We start from the raw sequence: 17,874 nt of genomic DNA, 5'->3' as shown, positions 1-17,874 counted from the left end.
CACTATACCAGATGCTTAATATGTACTATATCATTTAATCCTCTCAAAAAATAGCCCGAGAGCATCATCTGTTACACTTCAATATTTTCTGTTAAAAAAACAAAACATACTAAAATATCGGGAGAAATGATACAACTGCTCTTAAAAGCAAATACTCAGAATTACTAACATCTGGGGACCATTAATAGCCTATTAACTAAACTGTTATTTAATCACTAGCTAAGTAAATCCAGAGTTACCAATTTCCTTTGCTTAATTTTGTAGAACAGCAGACCTCCTTGGGCCTTGTAGTTGCATTCTTCAGAGATATAAAGGGTTTCTGATAAAAGTCAATATACCCCAAAGGTTCCCTATGGATTCGCAACAGCTTTATGAAGTAGGCTGTTTATCTCTGTTAACCAATTATCATTCTTATTTCCCAAATAAGAAAACTAAGGCTCAGAAACTTGTAACTTGCCATGGTCACACAAATAGTAACAGAACCAACATTAAAACACACATCTGGCTCCAATGCCCATGCTCTTGTCTGCTCAGCTCCCTTCTCTAAGACCTAGTGACAGGCTCTACTCTGATGCTCTAATTACATCAATTAGCAATCTAATTGTCACCAAGGAAAGGTCCTAGGTTAGGGGAACTTAGGTAGAGCCGGGCCTGCTTTGTCCATCTCCAACTGATGGCTGCCCCTCCCATTCCCCTGAATCCATCACCTCCTCCCTCCTTCCCTCTTTCTCTCAAACTTGGGACCCAGAGGCTCCCCCGACCCCAATCCCCCTCCAACAATGTCTACCTCTCTCACTCGAACTAGAGCTCTGAAATAATTCCTCCTGTTAATCTGGTAAGAATGTATGTCTGGAAAGTAACTGTTGAGATCATATGAAGCTTTAAAATGGTCCATGCCTCAGGGAACCGTGACATTCTGCTTGAGCACCTGACTGACAGTCCTAAGTAAACAAAAGCTTCCCAAAGTAAGAGATCTTCCGAGCAAGGCTTATTAATAGAAACTTCAAGGCTAGAAAGTACATTCTCTCTAGCTTACAACTACACAGCAAAGTCATAATTGACTATAGATGACAACAGGCCTTCCCTGCTGCATCAGCTTTTGTTAGGGATGGGCTGACTTTCCCTGCCCCAAACTGCTCAGTAGTGATCACCTTCAGTGTGAGCTGTTCTGCTAGACCCATGCCCTACTGATCTTATGCATGCTTGCAATCCAACAAGCAGCCCAGTGACCCTCTCACATAGTGAGCCCTCAGTAAACATTTAATGAATGCATACATTTTGAGATACATGTAAAACTGCCTCCATGTACAGATATCGTACAAAACAGTCGGTACACTAAAAGCTGCATTAAGTAATGGTCAAACAAATACCAAAATCCAAATTCAATAAAAGTTCTCCTTGGGCTAGGAAAAGACCCATAGGTGAGACTAAATAAAACAGCACAATTCCAACACCACAAAAGAACAAAGAGGAAATGATCAGCAGATCAGCACAATTCCCAAAACACTATCATTGCCTAAACCACCAGACAGCTACAGTAAGTACATTTAATATCCACCTTAAAATAAAAATTCATCTGCTATGGATTGAACATTGGTGTCCTCCCAAAATTCATATGCCAAAACCCCAGTAGGGTTGTATTTGGGCTTTGAGCATCCAAGGAAGTAATTAAGATTAAATGAGGTCATATGGGACCCTGGTCCAATGGGATTAGTGCCTGCTGGGAAAATAGAATAATTTAATCATGCCCCCTCACCTTAGGTCTGGTTGGGGGTGGTGTGGCACATTCTTTGTAAATAAGTTGTGTGGTGGGGGTTAGTGCACATGCATGGTGCCACAGTTTTCACTGGCATTGACTGCCTAGGGCTTCTGCCTCACAAGGCCATGCTCTCAAACCTACGGTTCCAGGGACCTTTTTGCCAGTTACTTAGCTCATAGACCTGCATGTGAGGGGTCTGGGGACCCAGCCTGGCATGTGAAGGGTTTGTGACCCCATCTGGACAATGGGCTTGAGGGGTCTGTGAGCTCCAGACCCAGCCCTAGCTCCATAATTGTAGTAGTCGGTGCAGGATTACAGGCAGGTAAAAGAGCCCAACAGTGCCCTTATAAGAAGAAACACCAGAGAGCTGGCTGCTTTCCCCCAACTGTCCCCCTCCCCAGGAGCACAAGAGGTCATGTGAGTACACAGCAAGATGGCAGCTAATTCCAAGGTAAGAAAAGAGGCTTCAGAATGAAACCTACCTTGTCTACACCTTGATTTTGGACTTGTCAGCCTCTAGAACTATGAGAAATAAATTTCTGTTAAGCCGCTCAATCTGTGGTATTTTGTTATGGCAGCCTGAGAAAACCAATATACTATCTAATGATTTTTAAGTCCACCAGGGGTGAAACTAAGTCATAAAATTTGAGTAAAGACTAGAGAAACTTGGCCAGATTTTACTTCTACTGCCCTTGTGGAAAAGGGAATTCTCTCTGAAGTTAATACTCAGAATGGGAACCATGACTGAAGAGCTGTGGTGTTGAAAACTCGGACAGATGTCTGGATATTAATGACCTGCTACTCTTGAAGTGAAGTGAAACGAACCAAGACATTGGATGCAGAAAACCTGGGCTCAAATCATGACTTTAGTACTTTCCTGGGTGTATGATTTTGGGCCAGTGAATTAACCTCTAATGCTTCATCTATAAAGTGGGGTTAACACCCACTCCCACCTAATTCCCTTTGTACAACAGCCCTGCAATGTGAATAAAGAAGCATAAACTAAATCTTCAGTAAATTTTAGTTCTTTCTACCCTTTACACCCGTATTAAACTGCTTCCAAACGTAGAACAGCAGTCTATATATATATACTCAAATACTTACTGGCTTTTTATTTAATATATACAGAACTCAACAAATATGTAATGAACTCCTGCCAAAGGCTCAGTGCTGTTCTAGAATATGTGGGAGATACACAGACAAGCTGAACCCCATAGCCTGGTAAGAGCACTGACATGCATAAACTGACAACTAAAACAAGAGGCACAATGAAACAGACACCATAACAGAGGACAAAGTGCCCTGAGTGTTCAGTGGATGGAAGAGATTAATTTTCATTCTTCATGAATGAGAGGATATTTCAGCTAGATCTTTAAGAATGTATAGGATATGAACAGAGAGATTTGAAGGAGATCATTCAGATAAATAATTGATAAGAAAGGACCTGGACTGTGAGTGGGAACAACATTAATAGAAAGGAGGAGGTACACATCAAAGACCGTGTCAAGGGAAGAAATGACCAGGATGTGTACGTGTGTCCACACTAGGGAAGGGGACCGAGAGAAAGCAGAGGTAATGAGGATACATGAGGATTAACCAAGCACCTACTCTGTGCAGGCATCAGAGTGAATGGTGTTCCTTAAGATGGAGAAGATCACAGTCCCCTGAAGACATAACCCAACACATATAGAGATGTGCCCAGGGACATTATACCAGGATTGGGGGATCTAGAACAGGAATCTTAATTCCTGCTAGAATGGACTGGAATCGGAATTGGCTTTAGAACAAAGCAAGGCCACAACTGGGGAGGACTTCAAGAACGCATAGAGAAGTGGTGGGAGAGTTGAAGGAAATGTGGCATCCATCCCCTCAACAGAGACCTGGCAAGTTATGGGTGATCACTTTGTGCTAAAGAGATAAACCCTATTTCCTAGTCTGGTCTGTCACCTGTCTCCTGATTCAGTATCTCAAAAATAACCTTTCCTTTACACTAAAAAAGGACCTCAGACCAATCCTCTCACTTTATAGATGAGGAAACACAGGTTCAGAGCAAAATAGGGGGGTTTCTGGAGCCCAAGTAACAGAAGTGAGTCTAAAATCAAAGTTTCATCATTTGTTTGTAACCCTTCTCCCCACATCTCCTCTTCTGGAACCCCCTCACCATTAAGATACCCTTTTTGCTAGATACCCTCAAGCCTTCCCCACTGTACCATCTGAAAACTCAAAGGCACTGCTCTCAACTCTGTCATCCATTTTGTGACTTTGGGCAAGTCCTCTTTCCTCCCTGTCTGTTCCTCATCTCTAAATTGCAAAGCTAAAGTGGGTGTTCTCTAAAGTCCCATCCATGTTTGCACTACTGTTAAAATGGCTTTTCTGCATCCTAATTTCCACAGTTCACTGCCAAAGACACATAGATCATGTTTTCTGATTATTTATGAGGCTAGTGGAGCTACTGGCCAATGAAAGAGAATGTTGCAACAGAATGATCTCAACACTTCAGACAATCTTGCTATTCTCTTTAAGGCCCATACACAGGTTTAACTGTGTAGGTTAAGTAGTTCCAGGTGAAATGGCTAAAGCAGGTGACCTGATCTCCTCCTGTTCAATACAGCTTCTTGAAGAGTGCCTGGTACACAGTAGGCTCTCAATAAATACTTGTAGAACATACTCGTATGTTGAAACCAACCTGCTTGCATTTGCATTTTTTACTAATTATTGCTAGATGTTCTACTATTTATCATGAAAGAATCATTTCCTAGCTTCTCCTTGTAAATACCACTACCGTCCAAAAGGAGGTAGAAACACCAATTTTTTTAGGACCCTGACTACAACTAATATGCCTTCATACTTTCATTTTATCCAGAGGTAAGAGTAATCAGACCTGCCTGTCTGCCTAGGATGGCTACTTACCTTTGCCCTCTCTGCCTCTGAACCTCCTTTCCTTTCCTTTCAGAGGACTTTCCAGTCTTAAGACTGGAACCTAGCACCAAACTTGCTTCCTCTAGTGTATTCTCTATGCTTCCCCTTCCCCAGCTACTCCAGGCAGCCATGTAACTTGGAAGTGTTTATTTTCACCATCTGTGTCTGAGTGTGACTGTGTACAGAACCACCCTTGTGTTTAAGGCTAGGGCTCCTCCCACCCCCATTCTCCCACTCTCCTCTATAAACCAGATAAGGGTTCTTAAAAGTCCTGGCCCCTTCCTCCCCAACAGCTCCATCCTAAACCATCCCCTGCTCCACAACTTCCCTCAAGTGCCCTTGGAATCAGTATTAAAGTATCCTCCACAGAAAGCACTTTTGAAATACAAAAAGTCCACTTCTGTAGGTGTTCCCACTCCAGCCTGCTTCTTGTCTACTGAGTACACTCTCCTCCACTCCCACTACTTCAGCTACAAGCATAGGCTCTTAAATCTTCTTTAGGCCAGCGGTACCCAGTATTTATCTCTTACTGCAGCACTCTGAGAATTACTCTGCACTGAGATCTATCCATATCCTAGGGGGTCTCCCCCATCTAATGATTTGTATCTTTAGCACACAGTAGATTCTCAGTAAGTGTTCAAAAGAAAGTGAGAGTGTGGGGGGAACCTCTCTCCAGGCTCCATCCCCTCTCCCTAGCATCAAACACATTTCCAGTTGTCTACCAGCCACATCTATGTAGCTGTCCGTTACGGACAACTCAGAAGTCTCCAATTCTCCATGGGCAAAAACAAACTAATTATTCCTCCACCTCCAAATCTCCTGATTTCTGATTATTTCAGCCACATCAACTTGGCTTCTCCAAGCAGAAAACTGATTAAGACCTGCATACGTTTTACGTCAACATCTGTTCCTTCCTCTCCCGTTCTTACTGCCCATGCCTGTGGGCCCTAATGTCTAAAATGGTCTCCCAAACTTCCAGCCCCTCTTCCACACAGCCATCAGAGGGATCTATCTGAAACGCAATGATCATGCTGTTGCCCTGCCTGTAAATCTCTGACATCTCTCCTACTGCCTAAGCGATAAAGTCAAAACTCCTCACATGGCATTCAGGGCATTTAGACCTGATTACTGCATCGCCTCTCCCCAAACCCTAACTTCTCCATGTATTTTTCAACCCAACCAGACCAAACTCACCTTCATGCTCCTGAACCTGCTGTGCTCTCATGCCTTTGTACACATGGGGCTTCCTCTGGCTGGAATCCTTTACCTCAAGGTCCACCAAGGGCCCACTTTCATCCTTCAAGTCCCTATTCTCATGTCATTTTTGTGAAGCTTTCCTCAATTGAGGCCCAGGCTGTTATGTTTATTTTGTTTATAACAGCTTCCTTCTAAAATGAGTTTGAAGCAACTTAATTACACACATACTGCAACTAGATTTTTTTTAAAGAGGGAGACTATCAGGGCGAAGACAAGGCAAGGGTAAAGATAAAAGCTAGGAGGTAATGGAGCATTCAAATCCTCGGTCATAAGGTCTCATACTCACTTGTTTGATCCTAGGTTGGCCCCGAGTTCCCTAGAGTTCCCTATCCAGAATGAGTTGATTACTCTTCTATCAGCTCGCTGCCAGTTGTATATGACTGTACTCAAACACATCCCATAATTTCTGTAATTTTCTCTTTGTGTCCATCTCCCTCACTGGACTGGGAGTTCCAAAGGGAATACATAATTTCTGACTCATCTCTGTATCCCTTGCTTGTAGCATATGACTCAGCACATGATTGTGCTCAGCAGACATTTATTGAATGAATGAGATCATGGATAGGGAAAATGATACTACTGCTTGTTAAGCTCCCTGCCAGGCATTTGAAAAAAACATTATTTTATCCTCACTAAAAAATTGCAAAGGCAAGAAATGGCAGAGCTAGAAGCTGAACCCAAAACTGTCTCTCTCTCCAAAGCAACTGCTCTTTCCACTATGCGTGGTGTTCCATACCTTCACCATCACTATGCACCCAAATACCATCTCCTTCAAGACCTGTTAAAAGCAAAACAAAACAAAACACCCCTCTCCAAGAAGCCGTTCCTGCTCACTCAGGATAAAGGTGAGCCTGAGTCCAGCCGCTGGCCTTCCACAACACCTAAGTAAGAAATCTTTACAAATCAGGAGAGGAAAGGGTGCCTGATAGCTGAGAACTTGATAGCTCAGTCTTTTAGATATTCTGCAGATGGCACAGTGTGAAGTCCCCAGCTCCTCTTTCTATACCTTTTCCCCCCTTTCTCACCCAGACCCTTCCAGTTCTACCCATTCCAAACTGAAATCCAAAATAATCTCTTCAGGCCCACTGCTTCTCTAACCAAATGAAAAGTGTTCAGAACACATGCCTGCAATTACATCGATTTATCAACCTCCGGGGCTGGTAAGCATCCCCATCTCCTGAAACACACTAAAAGAATTTTGAGCATAAGAAGAAGAAATAATGACATTGTAGGAGACTCAATCACCAGGCCTTAGACTCCAGTGAATACTTTTGGGGTGTCCTGGAAGTAAGAAGAGACTACTTGATCTCTCCTCCCAGTAACTCCCGCCCCCATCCGGGTTTCTAAGGGAAAGTCAGAATCCTGGTCCCAAATACTGCTGGGGTGAGGTGGCGAACCCTGGTCCCTTCCTGTACATCTTCTTCCAGGGCTTCAGAATTCTTCCTCTTCTCCAATCCACCTCTTGTCTCTCTCCGGCCTGAAACTCCCATAGCAGTCCTCAATACTAACTCAGGAATTATGTTTTTGAATTAATATTCAACAATTCCCTTGGTAACACAACCGTCTTTCCTGACATGATGAAATGTACACCCCACGGCCCTGATATTATCCTACCTCCTGTTCTAAATGTGTGACAAATATATCCCTGCATCCTATAACCACTTTCCTTACTATTACAGGAACGTTTGTAATCTTAAATGTAACCACACCTAAGAAACATCTAATCTCCTGAATCGGAATAGGGAGATCAAATTCTTCACTGTTTCCTACTCCCAAATAAAGATTATTCGTGCAGTTTACAGTAGTTACCTAACAGCACCAGTGTGATGATTTAATAACTCATGCAACTGTTTAGTACCTTGGGCCTGGTACATAGAAAGTGCTCGAATTATCTTTCACTATAATACGGAGGGTAGATACTATTTCACCAAGTCCCCCCTCCCCATTTGCAGAAACAGCAGTACAGGCTCTGAGTAAAAGAGCTTTCCCAAGGTCAGGGAGGGATCAATGCTCTGCCTTCACCCTCCGTGTGAGACCCCCTCCCATCACACCCTTGGACCTTATAGGAGACAAGTATGGAAAAGCGCCCAGCACAGTGCCCGGCACACAGTGGGGACCCAGGGACGGGAAGACCAACGCACTGCGGGCCACCTGGATTCCTTCCAAGCGGCTCCCCCCCGGCCCGGGGGTCCAGAGTCCACCGCCCCGGGTGAGTCTCCCGAGGCCCGCGCCCTGGGGCTTTGTACGCAGCAGGCCGGCCCCACTCATCCAGTCCCAAGGCGGCGTGCAGAGGCGGCCGCCGGGCGCCGGGCCCGCAGAGCAGAGAGGTCGCCGCGGCTAGGTCAGGAGGTCATCCACGCCGGTCCGCGCCCCCGCACGCCCGGCCCGCCCGGCGGGGACGCTCTTATCTGCAGCGCCGGAGCGGCGGCCGCGGCGACCGGGGGAGAGGCCGGCGAGGCGCGAGCGCGGGCGGCCTGGGCTCCTCTCGCAGGCAGGGCGGCGGGGAGGGCCGCGGGCTCCGGAGCGCCCGGCGGTGGCGGCGCACCCCCGGCCGGCCAGGCCCCGCCGCGCGCGCCGTGGCCACAAAGCCCGGAGCTGCTGCCCCCTCGCGGGCCACCCGCCGCCTGCCGCTCGCTTGGCGCGAGGAGGGCGGAAGCGCTGCCCCGCGCAGTCCCCACCTCCCCGAGCCTCCGCCGCCGCCGCGGCCGCCGGCCGCCCCGGGGGGCTGGGGCGGGGCGCCGGGTGTCCCCCGCCCACCGGACCCCCGCCGGTCCTTATTGACTCCGCGGCTGACATCCTCGGCCACTCTCACCTCGTGCAGATTTAGCTCCCTCCTTTGCTGAGGAGCTCCTGCGGGGGCCTGAAAAACTCTTTCACTTCCACGAACAAAAGAATGCATTTGTCACAAGGGAACTCGGCCATGGACACGAGTTAGTTCAGTCCGAGTGCCCTGACTTAAACAGGCCCTTTTCTTTTGGGATTCCGTGATACTTGGAACAGCCAACCCTGCTATGCTAAATTTATCTTGGACTTTTGCATTGTTGTTTTATTTTTGGTTTTTTTAGTTACCGGATGTGTCTCCTCCTAGGCTGTGTCCCGTCCCCCCCCCTCCCCCCCCCCCCCCCCCCGAGGGCCAGGACTGTGCCCACTGGAACCCAGGACCTGGCTCAGACACTGGCGTGCTGACTCAGTGGGAATTAGTGTGTGTGTAAATGAATGCACAACTCAAACAACTGTCGGACAAGGCACCCCTTTTTAGGATGGTGGTTGGGTGTTTCTTTTGCCCTGGATCTATCGGGAAAATTCCAGGCCCAGAGAAGGGCAGAGAGGGCTGTTGAACTTTATTTTTAATCTAGGTAAAATTCACGTAACATAAAATTAACCATTTTACAATGAATAGTTAAGTAGCATTTATTATATTCATAATGCTGAGCAACCACCACCTCTATCTAGTTATGAAACGTTCCATCACCCCAAAAGAGAACCCCGCACCCATCAGTCACTCCCCAGTGCCTCCTTCCCCAGCCCCTGGTAACCTCTAATCTATTTTCAGTCTCTATAGATTTACCTCTTCGGGATTTTTCATATAATTGCAATCATAGAATACGTGGCCTTCTGTGTCTGGCTTCTTTGACTCAGCTTAATGTTTTCAAGGTTCATCCATGTTGTAGCGTGGATAAGTACTTCATTCCTTTTTATGGCTGAATAATATCTCATTGTATGTATATAACACAATTTGTTTATCCATTCATCCATTGATGGGTATTTGGGTTATTTATGCCTTTTGGCTATTTGTGATTAGTGCTGCATTGTACATGCCTGTACATGTATTTGTCTGAGTACCTGTTTCCAATTCTTTTGCGTATATACATAGGACTGGAATTGCTGGGTCATGTGGTAATTCTATGTCTAACTTTTTGAGGAACCCCCCAAGAACTTGCCACAGCAGCTGAACCATTTTATATTACCAACAGCAATGTATGAGGTTTCCAAACTCTCCACAACCTTGCCAACAATTGCTATTTTCCGTTTTTTTGATTCCTTGAACATTTTTGAGGCCACTGCCTGCCCTCCCAGCTCCCATCACCCACAGCCCTAAAACAGAGGCTGATCCAGGTATCTGACTATAAAAAAATACCCAAACAGTTTCTGGGGCAGAAGCACCAATAAAAATAAAGACCTTAGACTGAGCGCTATACTACTCCTGGTTCGTTATTTTAACGATAATTTGTCTGGTGTCCAGGAGGCTTTGAAATTGCCCAGGGAACCTGGAAACGAAGACCATCCAAAGGGAGATGCTATTGGCAAACATAGTTTATGAAACTCACCACACTGGAAGCTGAAGCTGTATACCGTTTTCACATGTTTTCCACTTAATGCAACATGAGAAGTCCATGAAGATTTCCTTCTTAAATGAGATACAGTCAAGGGAAAACTATTGGTGAATGAAATTAGAAGGTCAATTCAGACTGGAAGTTTCATTAATAGGTGGTACTGTGTGGGAAAAGCACTGAATTTAACCGACAAACCTGAATCTGAATTCTATACTGTACTGCTTATTTCTTTGTGAACTAAGTTAACTTCCTTGAATCTCAGTTTTCTCATTTCTAAGGTGGTAATCATGATGCTTACCTGGTAAGGTAGATGAAAGCTTCTAGTCTTGATTTCAATAAATAAGCAGTGTTATTATTATTGATTTAAAATAATGATTGACATGAGCCACATCCAGAAATGCTACTAAGGAGTCATGGAATACTCATATTTAATCATGTGTCTCCACAAATCAAGAGAGTAGACCATCTTCAAAATTAATGTGGCAGGGTAAGTACTTAGACCTGTAATGTGGTACTGCCTTCCCAGCTCTCTCCCTGTTCTTTGACTTAATATAACAAGTCACCTTGGACAGGCTTCTTAACTTATCTGAGCATTATCTGTAAAGTGGAGTAACAATACCTATTTAGGATTGTGTGAGGATTCAATGAGACATTGTATATAAGGAGATTAGCACAGTACAAGTTACATAGAAAATACTCAATAAATGTTAGCTATTATTTTATTATCAAAAATAAAGCTATTATAAGTTCTCTGAAGAAAGAAAGTATTACACAGAGTCTAGTAAAAGAAAGCCACAGAGAAAGAACCCATTTGTGTGGCTTGTCCCTTCCCCAAGAGCATGAGGTTCCCCTCTGGAGGTCCATTCCCATGATGCAGATGAGTGATGCATTGCACTCCAACAGCTTGTTCAGGATAGCTCTAACTGGGTCTCCCCTTTGCTCCAATCAGGCTCACCAAGTAGTCTTGACATAGCAGGTGGTTTCTACGCAAGTTTTCTTGAAGGAGAGAAAATGCACTGAGCATCGAACCTGAATACTCCAGAGTTCTGAGAAATTACAGTTCTCTTTGCAAATTAAGACACTGATGTTTAGTTTATCCATCTGTCTGTAATGATTTCAACTGGCTAGGTTCAGTCACCCCAAAGTCTAATTAAGTGTGGATATTAGAGACCATTTTCATCAGGCTCTTTTGGTGGCAAGGGACAGAGACTCATCCAAACTTGCTAAAGGAGAAGGATGATTACTGAATCTTAGGTGAACGGAAAAGTAGGAACATAAATTGAGCAGGGTCTCACAGGCACCTAATTGCTACTAGGGACACATTTTTACCTCTCTCACTTGAGGTCAGTGTGTCTGTCTGTCTCTGTCTCTCTGATCTTCTTTGTTCTCAGTCTCTTTGTCTTGTTACACTTCTGTCTGTAGATGTGTTCCATTCTCCCCTATCTCCCATCCTGCTCCCTCTGCTTACTCATCTAGCACTTGGCCATCATGGACACCCTTGCACAGGGCCAATGAGAAAACCTCCTGCTTGCCTCTTTGTTCATATTAACCCAGTCAAAATAAGCCATTGGCCTAGCCCATTATCTCAAGCCAGGACGCAAGGTGGCAACAAATGGATCACCTGCTTTTGGATTAGAAGTCCACTTCTGATCCAATCAGCTGTTATGAGATGGAGGGGAGATATCACAAAAACAGCCACCCAGCACAGCAGGGACTGTGGGGGTATTCACCAGAAGTTTGAATGGGTGGATAGATACACTAAAATCATTCTATTAATAAAACTGTATTTTCTGAACCAAAAATTAGTATAACTAGTATAAAAATTATTTAGGATCCACTTTCTGATGGTAAAGGCAGTCTGGGATATGTAATTCAGATGCTGAAATGTTAAAAATTTCTGAAGTATTTCGGTAGGTAATGACAATAATAGAACAAGATTTTTTAAATTGAGACTTTCCTAGAAAATCTTAGTCACTGTAAAATACTGGGTAATCTTATAAAGCAAAATACCCACATCACAGAACTGTTGAGAGGATTAAAAGAGTTTATGTATGTTTATCAATTTGATTGTTTCTATATAAATATTAACTATTATTACCACATAGTAGAGGATTGGATAGTCCTTGATCTGTGCTGACTCCTCCAACATACAGCTATCCTTTAAGCAATCCCTGACTGCCAGTCAATCTGCCTCTTTCCACATTTCTCTTTAAATACATCAAACAACAGCCGAGGAGGAGGATAGCATTGGGAAGTTTCAGAAAATGGCAGTGATCCCTTCTGCAATTTTACCAGTGTGTGCATTGAGTTGATTTTCTATCTCGACGTCCCCTTCCCTAAGTTGGAGAAGGGTACACTATTCTTCAGATTGCCAGACATATCCAAATATCTTTTGTAAAACCTGAGCATTAAGAAAAACTAAAATGCTTCAACCTACAGGATCCAGCTGTCCTGGGAGGAAATGAGGGGAGAGGAACTTGGAGTGCTGAACAAGATACTACAAGTAGAGCTGTTGAGAAGCCCAAAAACTGGTGCTGAAAAACACCCTAGAAGAGTGGCAGGTCAGGAAGTAGTGGGGGACAGAGCCAGAATAAAATCCAGATTGCATGAAAATTCCAAGACTCATGGATTTCAAATGCCTATCCTCCACCTTTCCCTGAGACCCACTTTGTCTACTTATAAATGGCTGGATTTGCAAGCTATTAGCCACTGGACTTCTACCACCACAGCAATTTGACGTTGAGATGGTTTTGGTGAATATATTCCAAGCCCTTAATACATGGACTCTGAAGTTTTTACTGTTTGTTCTTGGAGTACTTGATTACTTTAAATAATTGGTACCTAGGTACATTAGTTACTTATTGCTGTGTGGCAAATTACTCTAAAATTCAGAGGCTTAAACCAACAAACATTTGTTATCTCACAGTTTCTGTAGGTCAGGAAGCAGTTTAGCTAAACAGTTCTGCCTCTGGGTCTCTCATAGGATTGCAGTCAACATGTCAGCTGGAGGTTAAGTCATCTGAAGTCTTGCCTGGGGTTGGAAAACACACTTCCAAGATGGCTCACGTACATGGCTGTCAGGTTGGTGCTGGCTGCTGGCAAGAAAGCACAGTTCTTGCCCATGTGCGCTTCTCCATGGGCTACTAGGATATCCTCACAAAATGGTTCCTGTCTTTCCCCCATAGCAAAGTATTTACAGCAGCTTTTTCTATGTCAATTTAGCTAAACTGAGACTCTGTTTCCTGGAATTCCATTCTCTGTATACTTCTGGCTTAACTGTGGCCATATGAGACATGTGGGGTGAGATTTACAAGGTGGAGATTTAGAGTCAGGAGGCATTTTTTTTTTTTTTTTCGTTTTCGTGACCGGCACTCAGCCAGTGAGTGCACCGGCCATTCCTATATAGGATCCGAACCCGCGGTGGGAGCGTCGCCGCGCTCCGAGCACCACACTCTCCCGAGTGCGCCATGGGTTCGGCCCAGGAGGCATGTTTTTTGCACTCTGAAGGTCTTCCTGGGCAACAGGGAGTGGGCCAGCTCCCATATCTTGTCACTGATCTACTGGCTCACCTTAATACCATGGGGCAGCATCTGGTCCTAGAGTTCTTTCTGCCTCTCTGAGTCCTGTGCCTTGACAAAAACATGAGCATTGAGGTTGGAGTTGGTAAGAGAGAGAGACAGGTTCCAATTTGTCCCCGTGGGTTCCAGTGTTCCTTGTGGGCCACAGTTTGTCTTCACATGTTCTTAGTTTGTCCTTGATCTTGTCCATATTCAGTTTCCTTTGCAGCTGCCAATGTGGCACTAACCTACAGCGACTTCGGGTTCAACACTAGACTCAGTGGTTACAGCTCCACTGGCTGCCATGATTGCATGAGGTCTAACCCCTTTAAAATGTCTAAAGACACTGCTGCAAGCCTGTATTACTTTTCATAAAGCTGCTTGAAACTGCTCTCTATTTCTAGACTGCTCTGCCAATAAAAGGCTATGAAACCTTGGGGAAGAGGTTTAGTGTCTGAAAAATGTAAGAGTTTGGCTTGGATCCCTAATGGGATTCCAACATTATTTGGATTTCAACATTAGTTGCTCCTACCGTCATCATTTCACTATTGAATTTCTAACTCAGCAATTCCACTTCTAGGTGTCTCTTCTGGAAAAACACTTGCCTGTGATTACAAAGAGGCATGTTCATTGTAGTTTTGACTATGGAAAGTAAAGGAAGGCAAGAGGGACAGAGAGAGGAGAGAGAAAAAGAGAAAGAATGTTGGAAACAACTTAAAGGTCCATCAATAGAAGAATATGTCAATAAACTGGTAATTCATAGGACTGATGAAGCTTGGGGTTTTTTTGTTTGCTCATTTTTTGGTTTTGTTTCATTTTGCTAAGCCATTTTAACTCTACGATTTTAAATCCGGTGAACATTTTAGTCCTGGGCACATTCTCAAACAATGACACTTTGATTCAATCTATTGCTCTTAACTCTACCACAAATAGGAGCAGTTAGTACTAGAGACAAGGCTAAGAAAGCTATAGACCACTGGAAGAAGACAAGATAATGTTATTCCTCTGGAGCACGTGAAAGGATTTGCTTACAGTGTTCTCATAAATAACAATTCAGTATAAACGATCAGTATTTTATCCAATTCATAATAAATATTTCTGGTAGAAATAATTAATACAAAATAAAATTAACGATGGCTAAAACTGCACATGGCAAATGTCAGATCTGCTAACTCTGACTTGGGAAAACAGGACTAACTGGAAATACTGATCACAAATAGAACTCAAAATGGCAGAAATCTAATCAATTAAACTTAAAATAGAAAAATTTCACAGAAAAGAATTGATCCTATTCTAGTAATTATAATTTCAGTAAAATAAAAATAAAAATCTAAAAATTTCGATATTGGTTAATCGTGCTAGTTGATCAAAGAATTAAATGAGTGTAATACAGTTGACTCCAGAAAATATATTCTCAACAAAAATTTGTGAATAATGGTATAATAATTGACATTTTTATGGTCATAAACTTAGATTCAAAATGTCCTTACATCAAAAAAAATAAAAAAGTGTCAAAATCCTGGTGTCTCCACAGACCCCATGCTCTACCACAATTATTTTTAGTTCTCAGAGTTAACGCTTATAATTAGTTCTGATGGTTTCATGGATGTGAGCCAGGGATTGTCAACTCTCCCAGGACCAATACACCGAAGAGTAAAATCCTGCCAATCAGGCAGCATTTCCATGTGTTCACCTCTTAATGCCTTCTTTTCCTAGACTTACATTTCAGGTTTCTTCTTTGATCTGATAGAATGTTCCTTTGTCCATCTTTGCTAGAGTTCCTTCGAATATTGTGAACTGCGTTTATTTTTAGATGGAAGTTCTTCTTGTCAGTCACACAAAAGTGTGGTGTCCACAATTTCAACTTCAGCCAACTAACTTTTCAGTCTCCCCACACCTGTACTATTTCCACAGTCACTCCTTAGGCACTTAGTTATGCACGGGTGTTAACTTCCAGCCACCTTCATAATAAAAATCCTTCTGATTGGCTAATAAAAAATGGGTATTAAAATATAACTGTACAACATAAATATGTACAATCAATACATTTCAATTAAAAAAATAAATAAATTCTTTTAAAAAAGGGCTACAATTTATCTTGTCTCTCATATGGCAGACACTGTTCCAAGTACTTTACATACACTGTCCATTTAATCCTCAGACTGTATTCAAAGCCAGTGTGAATGGATGAGATCACCAATCAAGAGTGTGCTATAGACCAGTGGTTCTCTAAGGGTGATTCTGGGCCAGCAGCATCACCTTGAGCTTATTAGACATGCAAATTAAATTCATGGCTCCTATCCCAATGAGAAACTCTGAGGCTGAACCCCAGGAAAACACTGTGTTTTAACATATTCTGTAGGTGATTCTTTTGTATATTAAGTTTGAGAACCACAGTTGTAGGTTGGGATTAGAAAGGAGGGTCCGGTGCATACAAATCAAAATCCCAAAAAATATTTTCACAGAATTTGACAAGTTGATTCTAAAATTCAACTGCAAGAGAAAATGCTCAAGAATAGTAATGAAATTTTTTTAAAAACTCCGAGATGGCATTTGCCCTAGCAGAAAAAATATTCTTTAAACTTACAGAAATTACATCTGCATGATGCTATATAGGAATAGACAATTAAATTCAAAGAATAAAATAGAGCCCAGAACAGACTCTTGAACATGTAGGAATATCATATATTTAAACGATACAGGAAAGAATTTATTAGTACACAAATGGGGTTGACATAATTAGCTATCCATTTACAAATAAATAACATTTCTACTCTGCATCATATAAAAAGAAAGATTCCAGGTAGATTTTAAAGCTACATGTAAAAGAAAATTATTCAGGTATTGAAATAAAATATAGAATATGTTTGTATTTTTGGAAAAGGAAATAATTTTTTATGTAAGATACAAAAATCAAAGCCATACAAGACAAGACTTATAAATTTAAGTATGTGAAAATTGACTTCTACACACATAGTAGCCACATCTTGGTTTCTAAAACCATTCTCCAATAAAAGGCAACAGGATTCCTTGAAGAAATGGCTGATTCTAGGACAGCGGTAGAAAAACATACAAGATGAGCCTGCAGCATTTTGTAGTACCAGAAAGTAAAGAGCCAAAGTACACATACACACACATACAATTATGGGGATGTGTTGAAGGGACACAGGAGCCAATTGAAAGCACTTCCAATGGCCAAAGCTGGAACAATTAGGGCAACAAAATAAAGTAGTACTGAATTATAACGAAAAATATAAAATAAATAACCATGAGTCCATACTGATATAAATAAATGATTGAATAAATAAACACGGGAGAATAGACAAATCTCCCATGCAGAAGAATTCCAAATAATTTGTGAACATACTTCACCCACGAGGAGATGGAGCTCCCTACTCTTCAAGTACAGGGTGCTAAGTGACTTCTTTTCAAAGGATATGGAAAGAGGGAAAAGGAAAGAGTAACTTGACAGTGGAGAAACCTTACAAACTCTACCTCAGCCAGGTGATCAAGATTAATATCACTAGTGAGAAGTCATGTTGATAGTCTGTACCCTCAAAATGATGTGATGAGAATGGCGCTTTACCTCTGTGGCTCTCCTCCCCAAAACCCCAAGCCCAGCCTAATCATTTAAAAAAAAAAAAGGAAAGAAAAGAAATCAGATGAATCCCAACTAGGGGCATTTTACAAAATTCCTAACCAGTACTTCTCAAAACATCAAGGTCATCCAAAACAATGAAAATCTGAGAAACTTTTACAATCAAAAGGAGCACAGAAGACATTTATGTAAGAGGTGCTCGGTTTCCCTGGGTTCAGGTTTCAGGACATGCCTTTGGGTTTCCAGCCACTCCCTGATGTCTCAGGCCCTCTCCTCTGAACTCTCCCCTGGAAGAAAGTTACTGTTGCCAGTTAGACCTATTTTCACCAGCAACAGGAAGAAAATGAGACCACAAGAGGCTGCCTTATGCAAATCCAGTGGCTGGACATGCTCAGCAGAGAGCACAGAATATTCTTGAATATGCCTATGACATGTGATAGGGTCTGAACA

At 42.7% G+C, this 17,874-nt stretch overlaps 1 pseudogene; it reads right to left on the bottom strand.

Moving 5' to 3' along the window:
• Positions 1-8,496, bottom strand: part of LOC134365906 (myb/SANT-like DNA-binding domain-containing protein 3) — a 67,780-nt pseudogene extending 59,284 nt beyond the window's left edge.
• Positions 8,497-17,874: the final 9,378 nt, after the last annotated feature.

The sequence above is a fragment of the Cynocephalus volans genome, chromosome 17, assembly GCF_027409185.1.
Source record: "Cynocephalus volans isolate mCynVol1 chromosome 17, mCynVol1.pri, whole genome shotgun sequence".
Taxonomy (NCBI): domain Eukaryota; kingdom Metazoa; phylum Chordata; class Mammalia; order Dermoptera; family Cynocephalidae; genus Cynocephalus; species Cynocephalus volans.
This window is presented reverse-complemented; position numbering and strand designations above follow the sequence as displayed.